The sequence below is a fragment of the Melospiza melodia genome, chromosome 1, assembly GCF_035770615.1.
Source record: "Melospiza melodia melodia isolate bMelMel2 chromosome 1, bMelMel2.pri, whole genome shotgun sequence".
NCBI classification, from domain to species: domain Eukaryota; kingdom Metazoa; phylum Chordata; class Aves; order Passeriformes; family Passerellidae; genus Melospiza; species Melospiza melodia.
In genome coordinates this window covers 171334999-171353282 of record NC_086194.1, presented here as the reverse complement: position 1 = coordinate 171353282, position 18284 = coordinate 171334999, and the positions used below count along the sequence as shown (strand labels likewise).

Genomic DNA, 18284 nt, shown 5'->3' with positions numbered 1-18284 from the left:
TCTGAAGCTTTACCCAACTCCTGCCACAAGCCACAGCATCCACGGAGCTGTTGTGGGATGGACACTCCTGGCCAAAGGAGTTCAAAACAATTCCCAAAACCCACAACAATTCCTGCTGCTGCCTTTCCTTCTCTGCCCCTCTCTGATGTTCTCTGCTCTGCAAAGACACCTCTGAACTTATTTAAGATGCTAAAGTGTGGGTACACAGAACACAAGTGCTGCAGGTAAAAATCAGGTGGTAAATTTAGGTTAATTCCTCTTGGTGTCACCCCATTCCCTCTCTTCCCTCCTTGAAACTCCCTTAAAAACTGTCTGAATACTTTCCTGGACTAAAAAACAGTAACAATTCTTCACTATGACCTCCTCTGAACATTATGTCCCTTGCCTAAAATTTGCTGTTGAATTTAAGGGATGTGCCCGCATCACGTGGCCATGGCAGGACCCACACCCAGACACCAACACCAGGTCACCTACTAACCCCTTTGCACCTCACCCTGACTCTGAGCTGCATTTTCCCCTGCAGCCTGCAGCTCTGTCCTCCTGTCCTGCATTGTGACAGGCTGGCAGAGATGGTGTTCCTTCCCAAACACCCAGGAATAGATCTGGGCCAGTTCCATTCCCTATAAACTTGCACTTTGCAGGCTCAGATGTCATCCCTGACGTTTAGATCCACCACCTCAGTCAATCTTCTGGCTTAAAGCAAAGGGGAGGGCAATCAGAATCTGCCTGACACAGCAAATCTAGGGAGGAGAAAAGGGGGGAATCAATTTTTATAATACGTGTTTGGCACCACATAATAGATATAACTCTAAATGCAAGCCATAAAGTTGGAGAGGATTATAAATTAAATCCATTCTGTCCCTTTTAAGCAAAAAAGTGACCTTACCATAGAATTAAATGTGGGTTTTACCCAGTGATCTATGGAGCTGTAAAAGTGCATTGTGGCAGGGGGATATTCCAGCACAGAGAGGAGCCCCCAGACAGGCATCTCAGCCCATGAGCTGCTGCTTGGCTCAAAATGAGCACAGGGCAACAAGAGCTGAGGATTTCACCCCTCTCCCTGCCAGAAGGTGACTCATGTCCCTGCTGGGAACATTCCTTGGCCACGTTTTCCTCTGAACTGGGATCAGTGTTGGGATGAGACAATGCTGCCTGAGAAGATGTTCTGAAACATTTCTAAAAATTAAACAGTCTGCACAAAACCAGGCCAGGTTTTGGATCTGTGTCCTATCCCTGTTTGGTTTACCAAGCCCTAAATATGGCACAAGATGGGGGGAGGATTAGAAAGTGTCCTGGGGTTCATCTAAATGCCCCAGTGGTGGTGAAAACGGGGATGGAAAGTCCTTGATTGCTCATGTAGTGGCTCCATCCCCCTGCTCCAATAATCATACAGAAAAATCTGAAATACAAAAGACTTGACATTGTAACCCAGCCCAGAGGACACAATTTAGGATGTTCCGGATGCTTTTGAATGGCCAGAAATTATCAGGTTTTGTCTCACAAGCAAATGTGGTTTTGAAGCCACTGCTGAGTTACAGGTTGATATTTGTGGATAAAAGCTCTCTGAGCCTGTGGGAGACTTGGTGCCCCCTGAACATAACACAGGACTGAAGGCTGTTCCACTTCCAATCAGTACAGCAGTGAGGAAAATCACTTCCCCCATGAAACAGATGCTCAGGGAAGTCACTGGTGGGTTACCTCATTACTGCTGAGAAGTGGTGCAAAGGAGGAGCCAAGAGCCTGCCCAGACACTGAAAGTCACTGAAACTTGGACAAAAAAACAGTGCTGCCAAGCCTGGCTGTCTCTTTCTGTGTGCACTGGACTGGTGCTGCTCTGCAAGCCATGAGCATTCATCAAAGAATTAGATTAGGTTTAGTTTGGATATTGGGATTTTTGTTTTTCATGATAAAGGCTGTAAAATATTGAAATGTATTGTGCAGGCAGGTGGTGGGGTCATCATCCCTGGGAGTGCTCAGAAATGTGTAGACATGGATGATGGTGAATGAGGTGATGGTGGTGCTATGACATGGATGATTGGGAATTTGGTGGTGGCGATGCTGGGTTGATATTTTTCCCTTGATGATCTTGATGGTCTTTTTGAATTTTAACAATTCTGTGATTCCATGGAACAGCAAGATTGGATTCAGGAAAGCAGCCCAGATGGTCAAGGTTATGTTGGAGACTCATCTGAGCTACCATGGATGATGGTGAATGTGGTGATGGTGGTGCTGTTGACATGGATGAGTGGGAATTTGGTAGTGGCGATGCTGGGCTGATATTTGGACTCAATGAACTTGAAGGTATTTTTGAATTTTAACAATTCTGTTATTCTATGAAACAGCAAGATTGGATTCAGGAAAGCAGCCCAGATGGTCAAGGTTGTGTTGGAGACTCATCTGAGCTGCCACACTCCACTGTGCTGGACTGCGATGACAGTGGCTTCCTTCTCATTTTAACCTTTCTTTTTCTCCTGGTCACTCATTATTTATTAACATTATTTCACTCAGAAATGGCATTTTTGCCTGCAATTGAACTGTTGGGCTGCTCAGGGACAGAACCCAATCTCAGGGATCACCTGATGAACTGTCCCAGGAGCTGGACTCAATAATCCTTGTGGGTCCCTTTCAACTCAGGATATTCCATGATTCTGTGTGGAATCCATCCCCACCATGGATTTTCTACACAGGAAATACCAAGCACTACCCAGGGGATGGCATGGGGCAGGGATTATTGCTAATAAACCTTAGGATCAGGAATAAATCACAGGAATAAGATACAGTGAGAGTTTTGTTCTGTGGCAGTGAGTTGCACAAGGTCACCAAGTCAAAGAACAAGCCCTGGCCTGTATTGTTAATTAACATTTGATGTGATATTTCATTGATTGAAGATCTGCAAGGGTTCATACCCCTGCACACATGAGAGATGCTGGAAGAGCAAAGTACTTGCAAGGATTAATCAGAAAGGAAAGAAACTCTGACAAACTCTGAAACCCACCTCCACTCCTGAACTAAGAAGGAAAGGTGTCTCCAAAAATCTGATTTTACAGACCATAACCATGCTCCACACCAGCCAGAGCCTCTACCAGCCACCATGGTGCCAACAGCAGCATTGTATTTACCCAGGTCTCCTTGCCATCCTCTCACCTTGAATATTTACCAATGTTAGAGATTTCATTGTTAAAGGGGAAGAACAGTTACTACAACTAATAGCTCACTACTGATTTATGAGCTAAAAGGAAATAGCCATTAATCAGCAGATGGTGCCCTCCACCTCCCAAATCTGCCTGTCACACCAATGCAAAAATACCAGGCTTTGTGCTGTTGCACATTTCAAAGCTATTTATGGTTCATATTTGGCAAAATTCAAATACTGCAGACATCCAGGACCTGCTGTGGATCAAGTCAAGAACATCTGGAGGACAAGACTCACCAGCAGGAGTCCTGATATCAAGATAAATAAATAAATTCTCCTGAGGGAAAGGGTGCAAAATACCAGTTCACAGATAGTAACAGCTCTCCAGGAACTTCACAGAGGAAAAGTGCTGAGCTGGTGATGAAGCACAATCTCAAGACCTCCAGATGTTGACCTTAGCTCTGCCAGAGGTTCACTTTCCATCAAATTCAAGCCACAGACCAAGCAGCTGCCTCTGTGCTCGGGAGTTCTGCATTGGCCATGCTCATATTCAGTGTTGTGCAACACACAGTGATCAAGTGATGTATATCCAAAAAGGCTCATCAGGAAAAGTGCAGAGGCACAAGATAGTGTTGGTCAATAATTTGAGAAGAAATAAAGCATAATAACTTTAAATGATTCAGTCCTTTGATGAGCCAGGGAACAGCCAATCAAGTCACCACAAAAACTGAGAAAATCAGGGTTCAAGAAGAGCTCCAGCTGCCAGTGCTTGATGAGGGTGACTGGACAGAATAATTACACCACTGAAGTCACCTTCCAGACTGGGAGCCAATCTGCAGGGCTTAAACCCTCTTTGAAATGCTCCTTCTTTGACTGTCTAAGGATCTGCAGCCTCCAGAGCAGGGTGAGCCCCTGAGTGGAAAGGTTGGCTGGGCAGCACCATTAATCCCCCACCCTAGTTGTGATCCCTGCTCTGGGGTGATTGATTTCCTTCCCCCCAGCTCCAAATGCTTTCCACAGGGAGATTATTACACTGCCTGCTCTGTAATCAGCAGCAACTTCAAAAGGGCTCAGCGCTGAAGGAAAACCCCCGAGGGACGGTGTGAAGTGGGAAACAAACACAGCATTTGGGTTGTAATTTGAGGTGGGAAGCTGGGGTTTTAATAACCACCTCTCCACGGCCTGCTGGGCACCTTGAGGCTCATAAATTGCATTTATGAGAGCAGGAGGTTGCAGGGAGGGCTTTGAGCCCACGTGGAAGGCGCCGTGCCCGGTGTGGCACATCCGCGGCGCTCCCGTTGCGCTGAGCGCTGTCAGAGCAGAGCACTGCTGACCCAGCTCCAGGATTGGGAAGAGCCATGTCCCATTTACATCCAACCACTCTTCTGAGCAAGGGAAAGGAGTTGAGAAAAAAAAAAATCAGTGCTTTGTTTGTCCCACATTCCCCTCGCCAGGCAAAATGGAGAAAATTGTGGTGGGATCTTCTACAAACGCGTTTAAGGCCTGCTCAAGGCAGGGAAGAGGAAGGTGGATCAGTTCTCTCAGCCTTTTAAATTGAGCTCCAATCCAACAAAGATACAAAGGGCTGATAGGGATCACAGCTGGCTTTACCAACCATCTTCCCCGTCCCCAGCAGTTTGTCCCATATTGTGCCTGATGCTGTTGGCAGCCAGGTGATATTCTCAGGAGCATTCCAGGATGGTCCTAGAGGTACTTTTGGGAAAACCATTACTTATAATCACAAGTCAAAAGCCAAACCAGGCAAGGGAAGGACCCACCAGACATCAGCACCACAGAACAAGGAAGGAGAAGTTGCAGCTTTTGGTGGAGTATCCCCCCTTTCCACATCCTGGAAAACTCAACTGCAGAACAAGCCAAGGCTTTTCCCAGGACCACAGAAGAAGATATCCACAAAAATATGAGTATTTTGTGATATGGGAATAAAAGAATGTAAGCATCACATTTTAGGGCAGGGTGAGTGCACATTTCTGACCAAAGATGCTGTGGCATTGCCTCTGGTCACAGCCCAGCCAAAAAATCAGTGTAAGACTCCAGAGAGATGCAGGGGTATGGAATTGGCAAGAAGGGCCTTGTCTAGAAAACTGAGATCAAGTCAACAGGACATCAAACCAGGCCTTTGTCCAAACACAGGGAAGGACAGTCTCTACTTGAGGGGTTGTAAGCCTGTCTCACACCATTACAAAAGGTTTTTCTTCCACTCAAAACCTCGAATTTCAGACCCCAGATCTCCATCCCTGTCAGATTTCCTCCCTTTTGAGGAGGACGACACAAAGATTGCTGCTACACAGCCCCACACTGGAGTTTGTCCTGCAAAACAGCTTTCAGTTCATTCACCAGGACATCTTTGAATATCCTGCAGCTCCTGGGGGCATCTGTGTCCAGTGAGGGCATCAAAACCTGCAGTACTTGCGTCCCATCTCCACATATTCACATCCAAGAATCACAGATGCTCGAAGGTGGAAGAGGCCTCTGGAATTCCCCTCCTGCAAGCTGCTTCACCATCTCCCTTGATCTTGGTAGAGGATATCCAGACTGAGGATTCCCCATCTGGAGAATGTCACTTCCAGTGGCATTTCCGTGCCTGCAGGCACTTCCCACAGCTTCTGCTCCCCGAGGGATGCCTTGGGTACATCCACAATCATGTCAGCTCTCGCAGCAAAGGATGCCCCTCCTGGTATTTCCACTCATCCCACTTAAGTGGATCCCCCAGCCAACTGGCATTTTTCTGGGATCTCTCCCAGCTTCCCCCCTGCCCTCCCAGCTCTGCTGCTCTTCTGCCTGTCACCATCTCTCCTGCTGGTTGTAGCATCATCTCCATCTGGAGACTCTGAAAGTCCTGACAGCATTGCTATCCCTGGTAACATATCTGAAAACCCCGAGCTGGCAGGAGCCAGCAAGTGACACAGGACAGGAAATATTTAACATTGTTCATGTCATTTTTTTAAAGCATTCAGAATATGCAGTGAACATTTATTCACTGTCTGGTTATTTCTTCACTTGCCCTCATGGCTGACCTGGAGGTGCTAGAATGAGTGATTGGGAGGGCAGTGCTGTATCCAGTGATGGGATATGAAGGAAAAGCTTGGGGCTGTGTCAGGACAGGTTTATATTGGAACAGGGAAGAGGTTTTTCATCCAGAAGGTGGTCAGGAACCAGAACAGGTTCCTCAGCATTCCAGTTTGGACAACACTCTCAGGAACATGGGGGATTCTTGGTGTTGTCCTGTGCAGGTCTAGGAGCTCGATGGTCCTTGTGGTTTCCTTCCAGCACAGGGCATTCTGTGATTCTACTGAAATGTGGGCAGCTCAGAGTCCCCCAGGCCTTCTCAGCATTTGTCTTCCCACAGGTGGACATAATTCAGATGCTCCTTATCACAGTTTGACCCTCCTTTGGGCTGCACTCACCAGAGCAGACCAAGCACAGGAATGTCTTTTGTCACAGACTCTCCTTAAGCCAAAACCCACCCCTGCAGCCATCAGAGCTTCCCTAGAAAGATGCTGTGCCTTGGGGAACGCATGCAAGGCAGTGTCTGACCACTGAGGAACCTCAGCACTGCCAAGCTCCATCCCCAGTGTAAGAGCCAAGACAGCTCAGCCCTGCTCAGGGGGGAGGTTCATTGACATTTAAACATTTAACATCACCCACGACCTGGGAGGCAGCAGCTGTGCAGGCTGCTAGGTTACAGAGATTTTTCCTCTCCTCCCATCCCTGATTTCTGCCATAAAAATCAGAGGCTCTGCTGTAATTTTACCTCCACATACAGATATTCCTGGCGCACATGCAAGAGTCCAATTCCCCCACCATCAGCTGCACATGGTGAGATTGCACTAAGCTCCAAAAAGCAAGGGGCTCACCCTTGCCCCTTTCCTTGTAGGCAGGAAGGTGTGGAGCATTTTGTTAGCAATTAACCCTTGTTTCAGCTCAATAGAGCTGATCAGATTGTGGAACAACATCTGAGAAGAGGAGATTAGCAGGCCAAGCTCTTTAGTACTTAAGGCACCAATGCAGCTACTCAAAATCAGATTTCCCTTTCTTCCCCAGCAGTTGATTAAAGCCTTTTCAAGCAATTCTTTCCAACCTGCAGATGTTTAAGTCAGGTGATAGAGATTTTTTTTTTTCTGGCTGGGAAATGGCAGCAGCATGGACCTGAAGTATCTCAGAACAAAAATCAGGTCCAGAAAACAGAACTAAGTGTGTGTCTGTCTGTACACAGGCACTAAAGCAGAGCTTTGGTAGACCTGACCACAAGGCAAACATGCAAAGACTTCAGTTCCAGAAGGGAGAAAACACTCTCAGAGCAGAAGCTGAATCCAGAAATAGCCTGTGAGAGGATCAATTTCTGCTACATACTGATTTATTCAGCCCTTTCATGGTGGCAAAGCCCTCTATAACAAAATATCTGATTACAGGACTATGACCATAAATTCCCCACGCCCTGGAGCAATGGCCAATGAATAACTGACTTGTTAAGGGAAGGGCCCTGCACAATGAATAAATCTACCAACAGGGCTTTCGATACAAAAGACCCCACTGGGACAGATTTCCTTGTGAGGGTGTATCGACTTTCATTTGCAGGAACCAGCAGATATTTGTTTGGAGGAGATCTCCATTGTTACATTGCTGCTCAACAACATCCAGCACAAAGCCTGACTCCTTGATTGATTGGAGTGTCCAACTGGGCTGGACTATACAAAGGAGCATTTTGCAGTGCTCCACGAGGTTCTCCTGGAAAAGGAGGTGTTTAATCCAGAGGAAATTCAAGGCCGGTGTAGAAATTACCTGCTTCATTATAGAAGGACCTCAAGAAATTAAGGACTGAGAAAGGACAGGAAAAGACGGCTCTGGAGGAATGTTTGAGGGTGGACACATGCTCACAGTCAAGACACAAGAAGAATAAACCATCCCTGGGGCTCAGCTGGTGCCCTTCACCTCGGGATCCCAGAGGAAATGTGATTTGACCACATCCAGCTGGACACAGAGCTGGCATGGAGCCACACAGGGGAGGAGGGAGCCAGGCTTCCCCATTTCACAAATGAGAAAACACCAACCTGACGAAAGACCAAAGTCTTAATTAAGTGTGCCCTGACCCCTGTCCTTGGCCCACAGAGAGAATTGAACGACAGCAGTTTTTAAAATCGGCCACAGGGGTTTGGTGCTGGGCAACCCAAACTTCATCAGTTTGTGGAGCTGTTGGCTTGCAGGATCATCCCCAGGGAGACAGGAGCACAGATGGGACAGAGACAAAGCATTTCAGCTCCAAATCTATTCTAGCAGGATATCATGATGACCCCTATCCCAAAAACATTGAGACAGAGAGCCGTGCTAATTCTCAATGAATATGGAATAGGGCACGTCTGCCAGGAATGGGATATTCCTAATAGCTGACAGAAGGGAGGAAGAAAAGAGCCATTTTGCAAACAGCAAGGACTTTGTTATAGGCCAGCTGAGCTCAAAAAACTGAGGGAACATCTCCATCTAGCAAAGCCAGCCTGGGAACAGGCAGCTGACAAGGTGAGCCTGCAGGTGGGAGTGCTGAAATCATGGCGGGAGGTGTCGCAGGACCTGCCTCTGACCAAAACTCAGGGTTCAGGAAAAGAGCTGGCAACAACAAATACCGGGACATGCACGTGGCATGCACAAAATGGTGCCCCCAAACACATGCAGGATTCCTCTGCCCTGCTCCCAGGCCACATGAAGCCAGCAAACAGCAGCTCTACCTGGAGCAAATCACCAAGCTAAAACCACAATGGTACTTGAAACACTGGAAGGAGGAATTTATATTTTATATATCTTGTTTCATACACTCACTTCAGCCAACATGCAGTGCACCACAAGAGGTGACACCCATCTGTTCCAGTTTTTACCCCTCCCCAAAAATATCTGTATTTCCTTACTAGGTCTCTGTCCATTCTTCCTCCACATGCTGTTTGCTCTCCTGATCCTCCCTGTCCCAGGGATAAGGCAGGACACCAAGCAGGGCAGAGTTTGCCACTTCAACAATTCATTTGTCATCAGCTGGTCACTCCTTAATCAATCTTTTAGGGAGGGATATTTCAGGAGAAAATGCAGAGGGAGTGGGAGAAGGAAAGTAAGAAACCATCTCCAGTTTAATTTTGATAACATTGGCAGGGAGTGATTCTCTCCAACAAATTAAAATCAGCAAATCTCTCATTTTCTCTGACAGAGGTAACCAATTAAAATTTTCATAAAGGGGGCAGTGATGTGTGTCTGCCAGACAGAGTCACCAATCTAGCAGCCCTCTGATTTAAAATATTATCTTTCCTTTCCTTTTTTTTTTTTTTGTCCTCTTCCCTCAGAGCTTCCTGGAGCAACATGACAGATTATCTCAGCATAATCAGACTAATACAAAACCCTCGCTCCGAGAGGCACCGCGAGGAAATTCTGAACTCGAGATGTGACGACAAATGGATGTTCTGAAGGGGACTTCATTTACTGCTCATTTTCCTTTTCTTTATTTATTTTTTTTATTTATTATTTTATTGTTGTGCTTTGTAGCCTCAGCACTCTGCAAACCACATTAGAGAGCCAAATATCACACGGAGTGCATGGAAGGGAAAGGGAATTACACTCCCCCCGTGGGCTGCCCTTCCAGATTGCTCTCCAAGAGAGAAGTTTGGCTTCCAGTTGATGGTTTTTTAGGTCTGAATAAAATGCCCCCAGTCATGGGCCAGGGATGGAGTGGGAGAATTTCCTTTTTGGCAGCAGGAGCATTAGGGGAGGGTACAGGGCAGGTGGGACCTCCAAACACTGGGATGCTGGAGACTGGGGTGGCATCTATGGTGGTCCTGATTTGGGGAAATGAAGATTGCCACAGCTCCCTGCCATGGTCGTTTCGGACTTAGAGGGCTGATCTCCTGTGGATTTGGCATCTGATGGGGCCATGTATAACTCATAAAATCACAGAATGGATTGGATTGGAAGATACCTTAAAGATCATCTCATTCCACCCCCCTGCCATAGGCAGGGACACCTTCCACTGTCCCAGGTTGCTCGAAGCCCTGTTCAACCTGGCCTTGCACATTCCCAGGGACGGGGCAGCCACAGATTCTCTGGGCAACCTGCGCCAGTGCCTCAACTCTTCACAATAAAGGATTTCTTCCTAATATTTAATCTAAAGGAAAGCAGTGAATTTCAAGTCAAAAAGAACCCCTGCCTCTCCAGCACAGATGGGTCATTCAAATGCTGTTTTTTCTCTGGCAGAGATTGGTTCAAGGCAGCTGAGATGCCAAGAAGGAGACCCCTGTGCCCACCTTGGGAACTGTGCATCAGTCCTTTTCTTCCTCTGCTTCAGACTCCCAAATCCCCACCCAAATTTATGGATGGACATCAACCTCCATCAGCATTTAACTCTAAGTCAAGTTTGTCTCAAACACAAGCATTACCCTCCTGCCCCTTTTTAATCCCAGCAAACCCCAGGCAAGCAGAGAATTTGGGGAAAGAGCCATGAGAAGAACTCAGGGGCATCTTGTGAATGGTGAACACTGGGATGTGATGGGGACCCCTTGGCTTTGTCTGCAGCCACATTTTAGCCATTCCAGCATGTTGTGACACTGAGCAGGACCCTCCTGCAAACCTCCAGGCCAGGTGCCAGCTCCCTTCCCTTTGGAGTCTCGCCTGGGGATGTGAATTTTCTCTGAGGGGAGGAGGCGAGCTGGTTCCAGAGCCAGCCTGTCATCCATCTTGAGGAAAGCACTCCTCTCTCTTTGCACCTCTCCTGGAAAGGTGGGGACCAGCATTCCACAAGGCCCGGAGAAAAGCTCGGAGCCATTTGTTTACCAGCACAGGTTTTCCTGGAGCTAATTAATGAGCCAAGCTGATACACCCTGCAACAGGTATCGATGACAGAGGATTTCCTGCCTGCTGCACTTAAGCAAGGGAGGGGGTGAGGCTGGATCTGTGTGCAAAAAGCTTCCCCTTCTCCTTTTCATCAAAAAAAAAAAAAACAAACTGGGAAAGAAAAGCCACCCACACTGCAGGAAGCCCCTCTGCCATCTCCCCCTGGAGCATGGGGCACCATCCCTGCTGGATGATACCACGGGTGGATTCCCAGGACCAAAGTGCTCGGGCATCCCTTTCTGCCACTTGCAGGGAGTGAGGGATGGTGTGGAAACCCCTTGGAGCTGGGTGCTGCCTCCGAGCCCCTTCCCAATTCTGGGCATGGGAGTAACAGAGCTGCACTCGGCATCACTTCCACTCCCGTGGAGAGGTGGTGGGAGCCTCTGCTTTCACAAGGATGCTGAAATTGGGGAGAAGAGGGGAGGAGGGGGGATAAAACGTGCGGGAGAGCATGGTAAAAAAACAAAACAAAAAAAAAAAAAAAAAAAAAAAAAAACAAAAGCCAAAAAACATGGGAGGAGGGAGCAAAAACTCAACGCGAAGGCAACGCTGGAGAGTGGGAAATCAACCCCATGGGTTTCGCGTTTCGGGCGCGGGGTGGGAGCCAGCGCTTCTTGTGAGCCGCAGATATGCTGTGGGTTGGTTTTTCTAAATTTATTTATATTTTTTTTAGCGGGGGGGAATAGCGGAGAGCATCGCTCCGCGGGCTGTGCCGAGCATCCGAGCGCTCCGGGGGTGGCGAGCGGCGATAGCCGGGCGGCGAGCGCCACCTCCCCGCCGCTCTCCGCAAGCCCCGGCCGCCCCCGGCAGCTCCCCCCGCTCCCGCTGCCGCCCTGGGGATGGGGGAGGCTGAGGGGGAACCCTGGCACTAGGTGGAGATGCCCGATGCCCGAAGCCTTTTCCCAACCTCTCCCTCCGCGGGGTTGCAGCGGGGATGGTCCTGATGCTGTGAGAGGGATGGAGTGGGATGTGTGGGTTAAGGGGTTTTGCTAAGTTTGACGTGGTTGTAAAGGGGGTTTGTGGGGTGATGTAAGGTAGGGAAGGGTTGTGGGGGGTGTCCCAGAGCACCTCTGGGTGCCTGCGGGACACAGGGTGATGCAGGTCTTGCTGGGGTGGCAGAGGATGGGATGTGGGATGCTCCCCCAGCCGTGGTGGTTGCCTTTGGCTGCTCCTTGGGGTGTGATGGGGGTTCAGGATGTCCCCCCGACTCCCACACACACACACACACAGTTCCCATCCCGGGTATGGGGTCTAGCACATGATCCCTGCCTCATTTTCCCTCACCTAAGGAGAAGGGGCTACAGTCATTAATAGAAATCCCCTCAGCTTTGCAGCCAGCCCTTCCCTGAGCCTGAACACCTTCACTGGTCGATTCTGGGGATTCCAAGCCCTTCTCCCTGCACCCAGGGCTCCGCAACACCATCCCAAGTGCTATGAAAAGCACCAAGAGCCCTGCTCCTGCCCTTGCTGTGCCTTGTGCCAGCTCCTTTCTGGTTTCCCCTTCATCCTCCACAGCAGGAGCGATGCTGCACCCTGACCCCTCTGTAACACTCAGAGCAGTTTATGGAGGTCCCCTGGGTTTTCCAAACCCCTGTGCCCCTCCGAGACCCCTCAGGCAGGATGTCCTGCGTGCTCAGCCCTCTCCTGTGTCCCCTGCCTGGCTCTGCCCCGTCCCCTGGCAGTGCGGCTTGGCTGAGCTGGTGCAATTCCTCAGCACCCTCCAAGGGTAAAAACCTCCCCAGCTCTGCCCTACCACCTCCTTCCTCTTCCTCAGCGAGGTCTTGGGCACAGGAAGGACTGTGGGACCCAGGTTAATGAGTCATTAATTAATTAGGGACCTACTTAATATGCACGGGGAGTTGTTTGTTTCCTTTAGCAAGCCCGGACTTTGGATGAGATCCCAGCCCTGCGAAGCCTCCAGCCTGGTCTCCCAGCTGATAATAGATAATACAGATATTTCAGCACCAGCCAAAGCAGAGTCATCATCATTAATACAGAGCCCTCCCTGCTACACCACGGAGGTCACCAGGGAACTCCGGGGGGCTCAGCCCTCCTGGCTTTCCTCAGGCTCTGCCTGGCCAGGTGAGAGGGAACCTGAAGCGATCAACAGGTCACGGGGCTGGGGAGGTGCCCCCTGCACCCCGAGCATCCCTGGCTCCCTCCCAGCGAGGCTTTCGAGGCGCTGCGATTTTCGCTCTGCCGCGCACGCAGCTTTGGGCATCTGTCAAAGTAGCTCCGCTCTTCCTCAGCCCCCTTCCTCCCCTCCTCCTCCTCTTCCTCCTCCCTCAGCCATCAGCTGTCAGCTGGCCCTGGCAACTCGGCAGACCCAGTGCTGGAGCTGCGTTGATCGGAAAGCCCTGGCTCTGAAGGGATGGGGCGGTCAGGGATGGCAGGGGGTGTCTTTGTGCCCTCCATCCCTTTGACCTTGCCTTGATGCTCCCCTCCCTCCCCGCTGCTCTCCGTGCCGCTGATTCACAGGGGCTGTTTGCTTGGCCAGGTCAGGATCAGGGACACGAGTGTGAGTCACAGCCGAAGGTACCTGGCAGAGTTCATCTGCAACCCCCGTGCCTTCCATTCGGTGCCTGCTCTCAGCCAGGACTGAGAAGTCCCTTTGAAACCTCCACCTGATCCCCCTGGATCCCTCTCTTCCCCTTGGCAGAGCCATGGCTGAAACACCTCTCGGTGAAAGTCTGAGGATGCATCAACAGCCGCCCTCCATCAGCGAATGTCAGGCCGTGAAAGGCAAGGGGGCGGTGGGGGAAGAGGGAGAGACAAATTTTGCGGTTCATTCCCACACAGGGTGATTCAGAACAAGATGCTTTGTAATTACGCATCCCTGATGGAGACTCCTTCTCTCTCTCCACCCGCTCTCTCCCCCGGCGCTCCCCAAAGAAAGGCAAAGCCGTGCCTGGGTGCCAGCATCCCCGGGGGCAGCGTGTATGTGTATGTGTGTCTGTGTGTCTGTGCCACACTCGGAGCTCTAGGGAGGCTAAAGGTTAATTTTCACCCCCGCTGTGAAGCCAAGTGCTGAGAAATGGCAATTTGGGGGGGCACATGAGGAGCTCATCGCCTCCTCCAACCCTGGGTAGGTGCCACACAAGCAGCGATGCAAGAAGGGACCCCCCCACACCCCGAGGAAAAGGGGGAAGGCAGGAAGCTGCCATGAGGGTAAATTCATGCCCGGGGCAGGCAGCTGTCTGTCCTTCCGGCACTTTGTTTGCCAACATTGCGGGCTGAGGAGTCCCGGACCCCGGGGCTGCCCGCGGAGGCACCGCGGCTCCGCTGCACTTTGCAGTTCAGCCCCGGCTGGCTCTGCAGCTCTCCTGTCGCGATCCCCCGCTCCTCTTCCCTCGCCTGGCTGCCTTCTATCCCCCCAGAAAACCCAGTCCCCATCTCCCTTCCCCGGGACACGTCTGCATTCCCCCCTCCGCATCCTGCAGACATTCAATATTTTCCGCCGGTGCTTGATGTTTGCCCACAGGACCCGCATGCACAAAAGTTAAAACTTCCCGTGTCAGGGAATGATTACGCTCTTATCAGTCCAAATTGCTGAGTGGAAGGGGACGGGAGCATCCTCCGGGTGCTGTTTCCAGGGGCCAAAGGAGAGGAGTGGGTGCCCAGCGCTGCCCCCATCGCCGTCTCCCCCGGGGATGGAGTCAGACCCCCCTGCGCTCCAGGCAAAGCCGGAGAAGTCGCGTTCCCCCTTTTCCCTCCCCTCCGTGGAAGAAGGAATTGTGGCCGGGAGCCCTTACCTTGCCGAGCTCCCCAGGTTTTATATCCTCCTCCTTCCCTTCGTCAAATTCCAAATGGAAACCAGCAACATATCCAGGGGTAACCAGCCCAACATTGGGCAGCGCGTGAAGTCCAAAAGGATGGCAGAGCTCTCTCTCCCCCTCTGCTTCCTCCACTCTTGCCTCTACATATATATATACACACACATTTATATATATATATATATATATATATGTGTGTATATATTAAATGGAAAAGGGGGAAAAATCCTAAAAGAAATGGGGGTGGGGAGGGAGAGGAAGGGAGAACCTTTGGTGTCTCTGCAGACAGGCAGGTAGAAGAGAAAAGCTGAAAATAATTAAGCCGTTTTTTGAGGAATCCTTAGGAGAGGGGAAAAACGCAGTTAAAAGCCAGTAAATCATTAGATCCAAGCAGACAATCAAGTCTTCTCCTTTGGAAAAAAAAAATATACAGCAGGGTTCAGAGTAGCTTTCCCAGCAGCGAGGAGCAAGAATGGTCTTCTTCAGGAAGATATGTTTGTTTAAAATCCACTCGTCTGCTTTTCCTTCTTTCTCTCTCTTCTCCCCCCACACTTTTTTTTTTTTTCCTCTTAAATTTATTTATTTATTTTTTCAAAATTCTGCTTCTGAATCTCTCTCTCTCTCTGAAACTAGATCCAGTCTTTGTAGCCAGGGGCTGCATTAAGGATTACATCAGGCTTTTATAAGCTTTCCAGATCACACATTAGAGTGAGAGAGAGAGAGAGAGAGAGGGAGGGAGGGATAGGAGGGAGGGATGAAATGCACACACACACATACACACGCACACGCACGGACCGGAGCTTTGTAAAACAGGCAGCTATAGGCGAGGACCCGAACTGACACGGTATCGCATCGGGCATGCTCCGCTAGCCTCCAGCAGGAGAGGATGGCTGGATGGCTGGCTGGCTGGCTGGCTGGATGGATGGATGGATGGATGGATGGATGGATGGATGGATGGATGGATGGATGGATGGATGGATGGATGGATGGATGGATGGATGGAACAGAGGAGCCAGCCCCAAGCCGGAGCGCTCTGCCGGCTCAGCAGCAGCGCAGCCTCCTCGGGACAGCTTAGCCCTAAGCGGGGAGAGCCAGGAGGTGAAGAGGGAGCCGGGATGGTGGTGGTGGTGAGGATGGCGAGGCTTCTGCTTCCCTCCCCTCCTCTCTTCCCCCCCCGCTCCCCCAAAAACCTGCGGAGGCTCAGCGCGGAGCGGTGCCGCTCGCCCGCAGAGGGATGCGCAGAGACGCTGGTGCCGCTGCCTGGGTACCGGCAGGGAGAGGGGGGTGCTGGGGCTCTCTCATCGCTCTCCCCGGAGCTGGCAGCCCGGGAAGGGGAACGGGACACTGGTCAGGGCGGCGGGGACCAGTGGAGCGGTGGATCTCAGCCCCTCAGCCGCGGGGAGGGAGGGCGGGGATGGGGGGACCTCCCCCAGCACCCCCCAGGCTCGGCCGTGCCTTTGCACCAGGGTTTGCCCAGGCAGAAGACGGCGACAGCCATTAACCCTTTCCTAATTGTTTAAATTGCACCTCTTTCCTAGCATCCCCCTCAACTCCGTGCTCCATTAACCCGAAATTCGGGCGGCAGTTGGGGGGTCTCGCATCCAGGGTAGCAGGAGGCTGGGGAGGGGGGAAGGGAAAGTTTGAGCAGACGGGAGGAGGAGGAAATGGGCTGGGGTGAAAGGTACGGGCTACATCCCGGCAGGTTTGGGGTAAAGGTGCTGCCTCCAGGTTTGCAGCCTGAGGAAGCTCCTCCGGCAATGAGGAGCTTGCCGAGCAGAGAAGGGGGGTGGGAAGGGGATGGAAGGGAGAGGAATGAGGTTGGAGGTGTGCGGAGAGCCGGGGGACTTCAGCATCCTGTCAGACTTCGGGACCTGCCCCTTGTTGTTAACCCTTCCTACTCCAAAAGGGGGAAACCAACCCTCTTTCCCTGACAAAATCACCTCCCTCCCTGCCCGGGGCTGCTGCTCCCCCACCAGGGAAGGGGCACAGAGCTGTCCAAGGGGCAGAGGTAAAGATCCCATCTGTCACCACCCTCTGTCCCTCTGCCTCAGGGAGGGAGAGGAGCACCCCATCTCTCCCCCCAGGGACTCTCCAGGGCATCTCCACCCCCTCCTCCTGGCCTTCTTCCCCTTCCCTTCACACAGCGCTTCAGCTCCTTTTCCACACCTTCAAACCTTTTGCATCCTTAAAAAACTCCTGGGAGAAGGAGAAAAGAAAGAAAATTCTCCGTTTAGCCGAGCTGAGCTGCAAAGCCTGGCAGTGGAGGAACGCAGCAGAGCAGCCTCTCATCCCCAGCCAGCACTGCAGCATCGCTGGCCAAAGGCATCTGTGACATCTCCAGTTAAGCGGGGACGGGAGCAAAGGGGCAGCTGGGGCCTGAAATGCAGCGTTTCAGCCGACAGGCGGCTATGCTGGATTAGCGCCGTGCATGCTCCGAATGGAAATCTCTCCCTTCCCCTCGGCAGCATTTTGGGAGTTCGTTTTCCTTCAGGAAGGCTTCCCTGTTCCTCAGAGCCAAACAGAGATTTCTGCTCTGTTTCTGCACGTCCTCAATCTCCAACCACCTCAGGTGTCAGCAGGAGAGGGGAAAGCTTTGGAGGGAGCCAGGGAGAGTTTGGCAAAAGAAGTCCAGCCCTAAACCTCAGCCTAAACCTAAACGTAACATTGACGCTAATCCTAACCCTAATCCCAACCCTAATCCTAACCCTAAAATTTATCCTAAATTTAACCCTAATCCTAACTCTAATCCTAACCTTAAATTTAACTGTAAACCTAACCCTAATCCTTATCCTAACCCACACTCTAGCCCCAAAACTAATCCTAACCTCAAACCTTATCCTAACTCTAATCCTAACCCCAACACTAATCCTAACTCTAACCCTTCTTCTAACCACAACCCTAATCCTAATCCTAATCCTAACCCCAACACTAATCCTAGCCCTAACCCCAACCCTAATCCTAACTCTAATCTGAACCCAACCCTAATCCTAACCCTAAACTTTACCCTAACCTTAATCCTAGTCCTAACTCTAATCCTAACCTTAACCCTAACTATAAATCTACCCCTAATCCTTATCCTAACCCCAACTCTAATACTAACTCTGATCCTAATCCTGCCCCTAACTCTGTCCCTGCCCCTCTGAGCCCTGTGGAGCAGCTCTGCCTTTCTTTTGCAGTGCTGGGGGAAGAGGGGAGCACTCACCTTGCCTGTCCTGTGTTTGGGGAGGTCAGGAAGAGCGAGGTACACTTGGCCTCTCCTGTGTTGCAGGGTAAAGAAACCCAAGCAGAAGGACACAGCACCAAAATGTGCTGCTGACCAAACCAAACCCGTTTTCTGTTACAGTGGGGCCTGATGGAAAAAACTCATCTTTGTGGGAATGGGGAGTTGGGCTCCATGAATCTGAGAATTGCAGAATATCCTGAGCTGGAAAGGACCCATCAGGATCATCAAAGTCCAGCTCCTGGCCCAGGACCAGGAATCCTACCCTGGACAGAGAGCA

At 50.7% G+C, this 18284-nt stretch overlaps 1 protein-coding gene across 15 annotated transcripts in view; it reads right to left on the bottom strand.

The window, feature by feature from the left end:
• Positions 1 to 16003, bottom strand: part of ADGRB1 (adhesion G protein-coupled receptor B1) — a 291999-nt gene extending 275996 nt beyond the window's left edge. For 9 of the 15 annotated variants that reach the window (XM_063175043.1, XM_063174964.1, XM_063175000.1 and 6 more), the window contains exon 1: positions 14764 to 15764. The gene's annotated coding sequence lies outside the window, so the exon portion shown is untranslated. Of the gene's footprint in view, positions 1 to 14763; positions 15766 to 15974 lie in introns of those variants that run through there. The other 6 variants (XM_063174955.1, XM_063174924.1, XM_063174975.1 and 3 more) reach the window with 3 other exon arrangements.
• Positions 16004 to 18284: the final 2281 nt, after the last annotated feature.